This window comes from Eufriesea mexicana, unplaced genomic scaffold (assembly GCF_001483705.2).
Source record: "Eufriesea mexicana isolate 0111107269 unplaced genomic scaffold, ASM148370v2 scaffold2346, whole genome shotgun sequence".
NCBI classification, from domain to species: domain Eukaryota; kingdom Metazoa; phylum Arthropoda; class Insecta; order Hymenoptera; family Apidae; genus Eufriesea; species Eufriesea mexicana.
The window spans coordinates 1,635-11,491 of NW_016910421.1; the positions used below are offsets into that span (position 1 = coordinate 1,635).

General features: G+C 32.7%; 1 pseudogene; it reads left to right on the forward strand.

The window, feature by feature from the left end:
- Nucleotides 1–5,605: 5,605 nt before the first annotated feature.
- Nucleotides 5,606–7,205, forward strand: LOC108549940 (peptidyl-prolyl cis-trans isomerase CWC27 homolog; annotated as a pseudogene).
- Nucleotides 7,206–9,857: the final 2,652 nt, after the last annotated feature.

Consider the following 9,857-nt stretch of genomic DNA (forward strand, 5'->3'; position numbering starts at 1 on the left):
TAGATTTTAAAAATAATTTACATTAATAAAATGAATATATTTCATATAACAAGGTTGCAATGAAAACAACTGTTGGTGATATTGAGTTAGAATTATGGGCAATAGAAACTCCCATGGCATGTAAAAATTTTATAGAATTATCTATGGAAGGTTATTACTATGGGACTATATTTGATAGAATTATTCAAGGATTCATAGCACATGGTGGTGATATCAAAGGTACAGGAGGACTCAGTGAAAGCATATGTGGAGAACTGTAATGGAGAAATTTAAAGTGAGGCTATATTTAAAAATAAAATGAATTCCTTTTTTATTCGAAAATAATTATTGAAGATATGTGTTTTAGAGCAAATTTCATACAAGATTACGTTTTTGTCGACGAGGTTCAATTGTTGTGGCAGAGATGATAATGATTCCCAATTCTACTTTACTCTTTGTTCTACATCAGAATTGCAGAATAAACATACAATCTTTGGTAAGGTTACTGGAGACACTATATCTAACATGCTTAAACATAAAGAAACACTGGTAGATGTGGTACATTTAATGTTTATAGGAAAATATACCAAGAATTGATATAAATATAATATTCCCCCATTTTTATAGAATGATAGGCCACTTTATGCTCCAAAAATGATAAAAGCTGAATTACTGACCAATCCATTTTCTGATATTATGCCAAGAATAACAGTACATGAAAGTGAAGAAGTAAAGGACAGTTCAAAAACTAAAACAGGAGGAGTAAAGTAAAAATTATATATGTTTGCAAAATTTAGCCCTGATAGTATTGTTCTTTGCAATGAAAAATTTTGTTACAGAAATTTCAATCTCTTATCATTTGGCGAAAAAGCAGAAGAGGATGAAGAAGAATCTGCGATATTAAATAAAAAGTCTAGTGGTAAGAGCAAATCAGCTCATGATCATTTAACTGATCCAAAATTAAGCACATAACCAGCTGTTGAACCTCCTGGACCTCCAAATAAAAAAAGGAAAGAAGACCGTATTAGCAATTGAGAATTATTGGGGAATAATTGGGAAATTAACAAATTATGCATTTCCTGCGATTAATTTATGAACTTTTATAACTGTATCGCATAGCTGGCTCCTAGCGCAACATTCTTGTACAATTTTTGCACATAATTTGACGCTAATTAGTTTGTTATAATTATTTACTTGACGACTTACGCGATTTGATAACAACGATCAGCGCGATGGTCCAACAGAATAATTAATTATGAACACAATTAGAAGCAAAATAAGAACAAAAATGATATGAGAATGTTCCCAATATTGTTTTTATAATGTGTGCATGTAATTTACAAATTAATTGCATAGAAGATTGTAATTAATAAGAAACCAATAGTATTATCGTCGTCAGTTCAAACATTCTAAGCAATAATTACACATAATTATACTATTATACGTAAATTGTAATACTTATCGTTAGTAACAAATTATTAATGTTAATAACAAATTGTTGACAACGTAAATTTACAATAAAAGTGAAAACATTAAGGAATTACTGGCTATTACTTAAACAAACGATGTATTTGTGTTAGAATATATTCCTAACTTACAAAAAGCTAATAAATTAATAAATTTATTGTCAATAGCAAATTAAAATTGTTGTTATCAAATAGCTTGAAACGTATATTAACGATAAAAGTCAAAAAAGTTAATAAATTATTAGTTATTACAGCGGAAATGTAATTTTTAAAGGAATCGGTAAAGTTCGGAAATTTTCGCCGATCTTCGGTCGGCCGCTGCTATATAAGGGCCCCGCGTGCAGGCTCGAGCCAGTTGTCGCTTCGACTTCGGAGGGTCCGCGTTAATATTTTTCTTTCAGGTACTAATTATTTTTTGTTCCAGGTTTTAATTATCTTTCTTCTTTCAGATTCTATTTCTTTTATTCTACATTTCATTGTTGGTGCATTCGAATATTTTGTACAATATTCGAATGCTTCGTCGTTGGTTTATTTGTATATCATCGTTGGCTTGATCAATGGCTCTTCAATGGCCATTGTCTACTCTCTTGAATAATTTAATAATAATTCCTTCTTTCAGGTACTAATTATTTTTTCTTTCAGGTTTTAATTCTCTTTCTTCTTTCAGATATTATTTCTTTCATTCTAGTTTTCATTGTTTGTGCATTCGAGTATTTCGTACAATATTCGAATGCTTCGTCGTTGGTTTATTTGTATTGTATATCATCGTTGGCTAGATCAATGGCTATTCAGTGGCCATTGTCCACTCTCTTAAATAATTTAACAATAATTTCTTCTTGCAGATTTTATTTTTTTCATTCTATGTGTCTTTGTTTCAGCATTCGAGTATTTCGTATAATATTCGAATGCTTCGTCGTTGGTTTACTTATGTCTCATCGTTGGCTAAATCTTTCCTTTCACAAATTTTACGACTTCCGTTCGATTTGTTTTCGTTAGAGCGTTCGAGTATTTCGTATAATACTCGAGCGCTTCCTCGTTGGTATGTTTATATCTCACCGTTGGAATGTTTCTGTCTCGTAGTTATGTTGCTCAGGTCTCGTCGTTGGCTTGCTCGTTCCATTTGGTTATTATCCTTGATGGTTTCCTCGTACTAATCCCTTTCCTTTCAGCTACATATTAACAATAATATATTCTGTTTTAGCTTTTAGGTTTCTCAAGATTCTGTTTGCGACACATCAATGAACGATGCGTGCGTTTACTTTTAAGTAATCATAAGATAGATCCATAGACTAAGTATCATGTGCGCGCTGTCTGTACAAAGGTAAGCTACCTAATTTGGAGCGAAATTTATAAATTCTCTATCATTTTCTTATCCCCCTCGTTTAGCAAATAGAACATAATTGTTCTCGCGATAATCGCGATCGTTCGTAAGTACCGACTAGCCTACGCGACGTGCTCTCGTGTACTCGATAAGTACATGCTTCGTAAGTCATCCTCACGACTCGTCTCCGACACTCATTTCCAGTCACTGTCAATCTCGTCATGCATCGGGTTCCAGGGTGACCCCCTCGGATCAGTGCGTCTTCTGACCTCGACGGGGCGGTCCGCTGCCTAAGTCGTACGCGACTGGGGCTCGGGCACATGCTGGCTGACGGACTAGTACCATCTACGGTTAGACCACAGGGATGATTAAGTTCTACCCCGTGTGGCTGGGATGCGAAGTGTCTGTCTTGGCCGGCAACCGCCCAGCAGGGCCCTCGCGTTGACACTAGAAGTTTCATTGGTTCAGGGACTATCCTTGGTCCACGTGTAAGTCTTGGCGAGTGCGACAGTGACTGGAATTGAGCTAGGCCCGATCGGGAGGGTGCCGAGGTATGAAGTTATCTCTGTACACGGGAGTACATCGCCTAGGCTAGTCGGTCTTTCGAATAATCGCGATCTCGTTCGGGCGCGTCGCGATTTTCTATTTGCTCGCGTGTTTGATATTTCATTCCCTATTTTTATGGGAACTTGAAAATATCTTAGCGTTGCGACAGTAGAGTTTCAGTATACCGAATCGAAGTTCCCTTTGTAAGACACGAAATAAAATAAAGTGTCAGTAGAGTCACTTTAACTTAATTCGCTCCAAGTTAGATTAGGGTACCTTTGATACAGGTAGCACCAGCAGGCTGCGCCACTAGGGCGCATGTCGGGTCTCGATGCGTAGCCACCTCCACGTGGTGAGACCTGGTAATTGGTATCGTTTTCCAAAGAATAATTTTTGGGAATCGATACCAAGCTAAGAGCTGCGCACAAAGTTTAGGATATTTCCTACCTCTTGTAAATTTTCAATGTTCCCTTTGGAATTTGAAAATAGAGAGTGGGCAATATCTGTTTAAATGATATTTAAATGAAGAGGGATTAAGGTAAGTAAGGGGAGGAATTGCAAGTAAGGGAAGGTAAGTACAAGGTAAGTATGAGGTAAGTAAAATTATTAAAATGTACTGCAAAGTAGAAAAAGTATTGTCTAGAGAATTGTTGGAGATGATGTAAAATCATGGACGATCGAGAATTGATATACTGGAGGACCGGGGTTCGATTCCCGTCCATAGTTTTGATAATTCTTTTAAATATATTTTTTGTTTTGTTTTTATTTTTCGCCTATGAAAACATTGTAAATACACAATTATAAATAAAGTTTCTTAATAAAAAAATTTATTCTTTACGCTTCCTTATGCTAGTTTATATTTATTACAAAATAATAATATTATGTAAGAAAAATACTTTTCTATAGCAATCTTGTTTACTACAGGAAATACAAAACCTATCGCTCATGTAAGTATTAATTATTAAATTAAACATCCTATAAGAATGTTGCCTATAATTCCAACTTTGCTGTGCAGCTATAAATTTTCATGAATTAATTACAAAAACTTGGCAATTTATTAATTTTTTACTGTCGAATTGATTTCTAGTATCCAGTTCGAATACAAATTTTACCGCCTGCGATCAGCGCCACCTATGACTTTGGAATAGTTTCGCAAATAGTTTACTAACTCTGGTTACGTGCACCTAATATATTTTAATTTATTTTAATAAATAAAATCATAAAGTTTTCTACATTCTTTAATAAATTCAGCCGAAACAGCGGTTTTAATTAGACAAACAGCATTCATTTCTTTACCTGGCAGACGACAAATATGCAAAGGTACGCCTTTACAACGCAATAATAAAGTTTCATAAATTAACCACAGAAATTGAGCGATTTATTAATTTTTCTCCAAATGAACAGGAGAGTGCATGGAAAATGAGAAAATATTGCAAACAAACGTCGGAAGCATTGTTGTGTCCATGCAGGTGTGCCTGCATCACGAAAAGAATGTAAGTATTTGTATTAACATAACCTTAACATAACATAACATAACTCAGTTGTAAACACATGGTGTAAGATATAAAGCATTGCTTTTCCATCTTTCATTAGTGATAGCAGAGCCCGGTTGTTAGGAGACAATATTCTATTGAAGTAAACAGGCACGTGCAACAATAGAAAAATATTGGACTCATGGAATATCATCAGCGTAGATGCCAAGAATTATACTTTATAGCAAGAAAAAATTGAAGCAGCAATACAAATATGTAAAGTATATGTCTATTGGATTGTAGATTGATTAACTATATGTCATACAAGATAAAAATCTTTGAGGGTCAAATAAAGATTCAGAAAATGGAGATGGTTTAGGCAGACAAAAAGGAATACAATTAATTTAGGTGATGGCCTCTTCTAACAACAATATATGGAGAATACAGTGAGATTGAAAGGTATGTTGTATTCATGATCTAAATGAAACAGTGAGTCAAAAATTAATATCAGTAGTCAAAGTTACTGATCATAGCTAACATATTAAGTTTCAGAATGATGGAGCTAAGGTATATAAAGAAAAGGGAGAAGTTCGAATGAAGGCAGTGAGAAGAGGAAACGCATATTATGCGGTATCAAGAAACAGAAAGGAGGCAGCATATGTATCAACAGAGAAAAATGTGTGGCATCGACATGCAAATTTGAGGATCATTGAAGAGATGGAGAATGAATACTTGGTAAGAGTTATAAATGTTAAAGATAAATTGAATATAGACTGTAAATGTTGCATTAAGGCACAAATGTGTAGAAATATCTATGAGAACTTGGAAACTGCAAAAGCAGCAGGAATAATTGGGCTGTGGCACATGCAATTGATTGGACCAATAAAGTCAACATTAAAAGCAGATAAAAGGTACCTGTCACCCACTGATGATTATTCGAGCAAAGAACCATTTGGTTGACTGATTTATAAATGACTAAAGATTTAATATGAAATATTATTGATGAAGGACTTTTTTTATTATAGGAGACTTACAAACATGAGTAATATTTATATGCAAAAGCCAGCCACTAAAGGTAAAGTAATAAGTATCATTTAATAATACTTCCATGGATTGTATATCTGTTTTTAAAAATTTAACCTATATACAATATTTACTTTCTAAATTTCTATATTAATATATTAAATAATTTCTAACTTGAATTACAATAGTAAATAATAAATTTTAATAAATTTGATTTTAAAGGTATTTTACATTAATCAAACTAATGTATTTCTTATAACTAGGTTGTAATGAAAACAACTGTTGGTGATGTTGAGTTAGAATTATGGGCAAAAGAAACTCCAAAGGCATGTAGAAATTTCATACAGTTATCTATGGAAGGTTATTAGGGTGACACTATCTTTCATAGAATTATCAAAGGATTCATAACACAAGGTGGTGATTCCACGGGTACAGGAGAAGGTGGTAAAATATATGGAGAACCATTAAAAGTGAGACTATATTTAAAAATAAAATGAATTCCTTTTTTATCGAAAAATAATTATTGGATATATATGTTTTAGGACGAATTTCATACACGATTACGTTTTTGTCGACGAGATTTAATTGCTATGGTTAATGCTAGAAAGATGACAATGGTTCCCAATACTTCTTTATTCTTAGTTCTACACCAGATTTGCAGAATAAGCATACAATTTCTGGTAGAGCTACTGGAGAATCTATATATAGTATGCTTAAACTCGAAGAAGCACTTGTAAATGAGGTAAATTTAATGTTTACAAGAAAATATATCAATAATTGATATAAATATAATATTTCCCCTTTTTTGTAGAATGATAGACCACTTTATCCTCCAAGATTGATAAAAACTATAATATTGAACAATCCATTTTCTGATATTATACCAAGAATAATAGTACAGGAAAGTGAAGAAGTAAAGAACAGTTAAAAAACTAAAACAGCAGCAGTAAAGTAAAAATCATATATGTTTGCAGAATTTAGTCCTGATAGTATTGTTCTTTACAACGAAAAATTGTGTTACAGAGATTTGAATCTTTTATCATTTGGTGGAGAAGCAAAGGAAGATGAAGAAGAATCTGTGATATTAAATAAAAAGTTTACTGGTAAGGGCAAATCAGCTCATGATCATTTAACTGATCCAAAATTAAGCTCACAAACAGCTGTTGAACCATCTGGACTTGCAAATAAAAAAAGGAAGGAAGGCCGCAGTAGCGATTGGGAAAGTGACGCCGAAGTAAAAACTCAAGAAGAATTAGAAGTTGTAAAGAAAGAGAAAGAGTTAGTTTATTGTTTACATTATAACTATGTTATAGAAAGTAGGAATTTTTATTGACTGTCTCTTATATTTATATTTTCAGAGTAATGAAGAAAAGGATAAAAAATACATTGAGAGATACAAAAAAGGAACCGAGGAAAGTACAAAATTATAAAATAGGTGATGCTGAAGATGATAAGAATATAAAGGAAAATGAATAGGGAATAAAAAACTCCTTATTAGTGTAGCACAGGAGAAAGCCGAGAAGATGCACGATAAGAGATATCAAGAATTATTAGGATAACTCATGTATTTGAATAGAATCATTTATCATATGTTTATAAATATTGTACATATATATATGGTCATTGTAATGATAATTATTAGGTGATATGTATTACGAAACATCTTTTTCTCGAAACCGTCCGTGATACGGACATCTATTCAGATTCTAATGTCTATATGTCATTGTTTATTATGTCGTTAACAATTAACATGTATATGTAAAACTTTCAAAGTGAATAAAAAGTACCTAAGCATATAACAATTGAAGTTTCGTTTTCTTTTTACCAAGAATAAAACAACGCATCTTCATCTGTGACTTCATGTTCGTCTGGCTTTTAAGAGAGTAAAGAGAAGGAAGAAAAATGTGTTATAATTATTTATGTCCTTTTATTGTTTTGTTTCTCCCGCCCAACGGGTCACGTGGTTTTTCATTCGGCAGTTTCGATCAGCGCCATCTATTATTTGGCTCCAAATGCTCCAAAAGTGATAGGAATATAGGATAGGCAAGGAGGTCGACGATGTGCTGGTCACGTGGTAGACAAGGACAGAGAGGGGATAGAAAAGGATAGAATGGCTCCGGCAGTGAAGAATTATTAATTACTCAATTTCCGTAAACAATTTGTGAACTTTTATAATTTCGTTGCAAAGCTGGAACTTCAGGCTACATTCCTATATAATTTTCGTAAAGAATTTAGCTCTAAATTGTTAGTTATTAATTTTTGTTTTATGGCGTCTATGATTTCGTAACGGCGACCATCACGACCTTCCGTGAAAATATTTATTACTAAACGAAACTAGAAGCAAAATGTGATCAAAAGTTATATGAGAAGATTCGCAAGGACATTGTCTTTCTAACGAGTGCATAAAGTTTCATAAATTAATTGCGTTGAGGATAGTAATTAATGAAAAACCAATGGCGTCTTCGACAACAATTCAAACACTGCGTAGAATAATAATTAATAATAAATTAATTAGGGACAAATCTATATCGAAAAATATATTGGAAAGTTCTTGAAGGATCTGCCTTTAAGATGCAATTATAAAAGTTCATAAATTAATCGCAGGAATTGAGTAATTAATTAATTAATTTTGATTTTTATCTGGAACTGTTCCGTTAGTTACAGTACACAACTATAGGTGGCGCTGACTGTTCCTTTTTGAATTTTTATTAGAAAATTAATTAATTACTCAATTCCTGCGATTAATTTATGAACTTTTATAATTGCATCGTAAAGGCAGATCCTTCAAGAACTTTCCAATATATTTTTCGATATAGATTTGTCCCTAATTAATTTATTATTAATTATTATTCTACGCAGTGTTTGAATTGTTGTCGAAGACGCCATTGGTTTTTCATTAATTACTATCCTCTACGCAATTAATTTATGAAACTTTATGCACTCGTTAGAAAGACAATGTTCTTGCGAATCTTCTCATATAACTTTTGATCACATTTTGCTTCTAGTTTCGTTTAGTAATAAATATTTTCACGGAAGGTCGTGATGGTCGCCGTTACGAAATCATAGACGCCATAAAACAAAAATTAATAACTAACAATTTAGAGCTAAATTCTTTACGAATATTATATAGGAATGTAGCCTGAAGTTCCAGCTTTGCAACGAAATTATAAAAGTTCACAAATTGTTTACGGAAATTGAGTAATTAATAATTCTTCACTGCCGGAGCCATTCTATCCTTTTCTATCCCCTCTCTGTCCTTGTCTACCACGTGACCAGCACATCGTCGACCTCCTTGCCTATCCTATATTCCTATCACTTTTGGAGCATTTGGAGCCAAATAATAGATGGCGCTGATCGAAACTGCCGAATGAAAAACCACGTGACCCGTTGGGCGGGAGAAACAAAACAATAAAAGGACATAAATAATTATAACACATTTTTCTTCCTTCTCTTTACTCTCTTAAAAGCTAGACGAACATGAAGTCACAGATGAAGATGCGTTGTTTTATTCTTGGTAAAAAGAAAACGAAACTTCAATTGTTATATGCTTAGGAACTTTTTATTCACTTTGAAAGTTTTACATATACATGTTAATTGTTAACGACATAATAAACAATGACATATAGACATTAGAATCTGAATAGATGTCCGTATCACGAACGGTTTCGAGAAAAAGATGTTTCGTAATACATATCACCTAATAATTATCATTACAATGACCATATATATATGTACAATATTTATAAACATATGATAAATGATTCTATTCAAATACATAAGTTATCCTAATAATTGTTGATATCTCTTATCTTACATCTTCTCGGCTTTCTCTTGTGCTACACTAATAAGGAGTTTTTTATTCCCTATTCATTTTCCTTTATATTCTTATCATCTTCAGCATCACTTATTTTATAACTTTGTACTTTCTTCAGTTCCTTTCTCATATATCTCAATGTATTTTTTATCCTTTTCTTCATTGCTCTGAAGATATAAATATAAGAAACAGTCAATAAAAATTCCTACTTTCTATAACATAGTTATAATATAAAC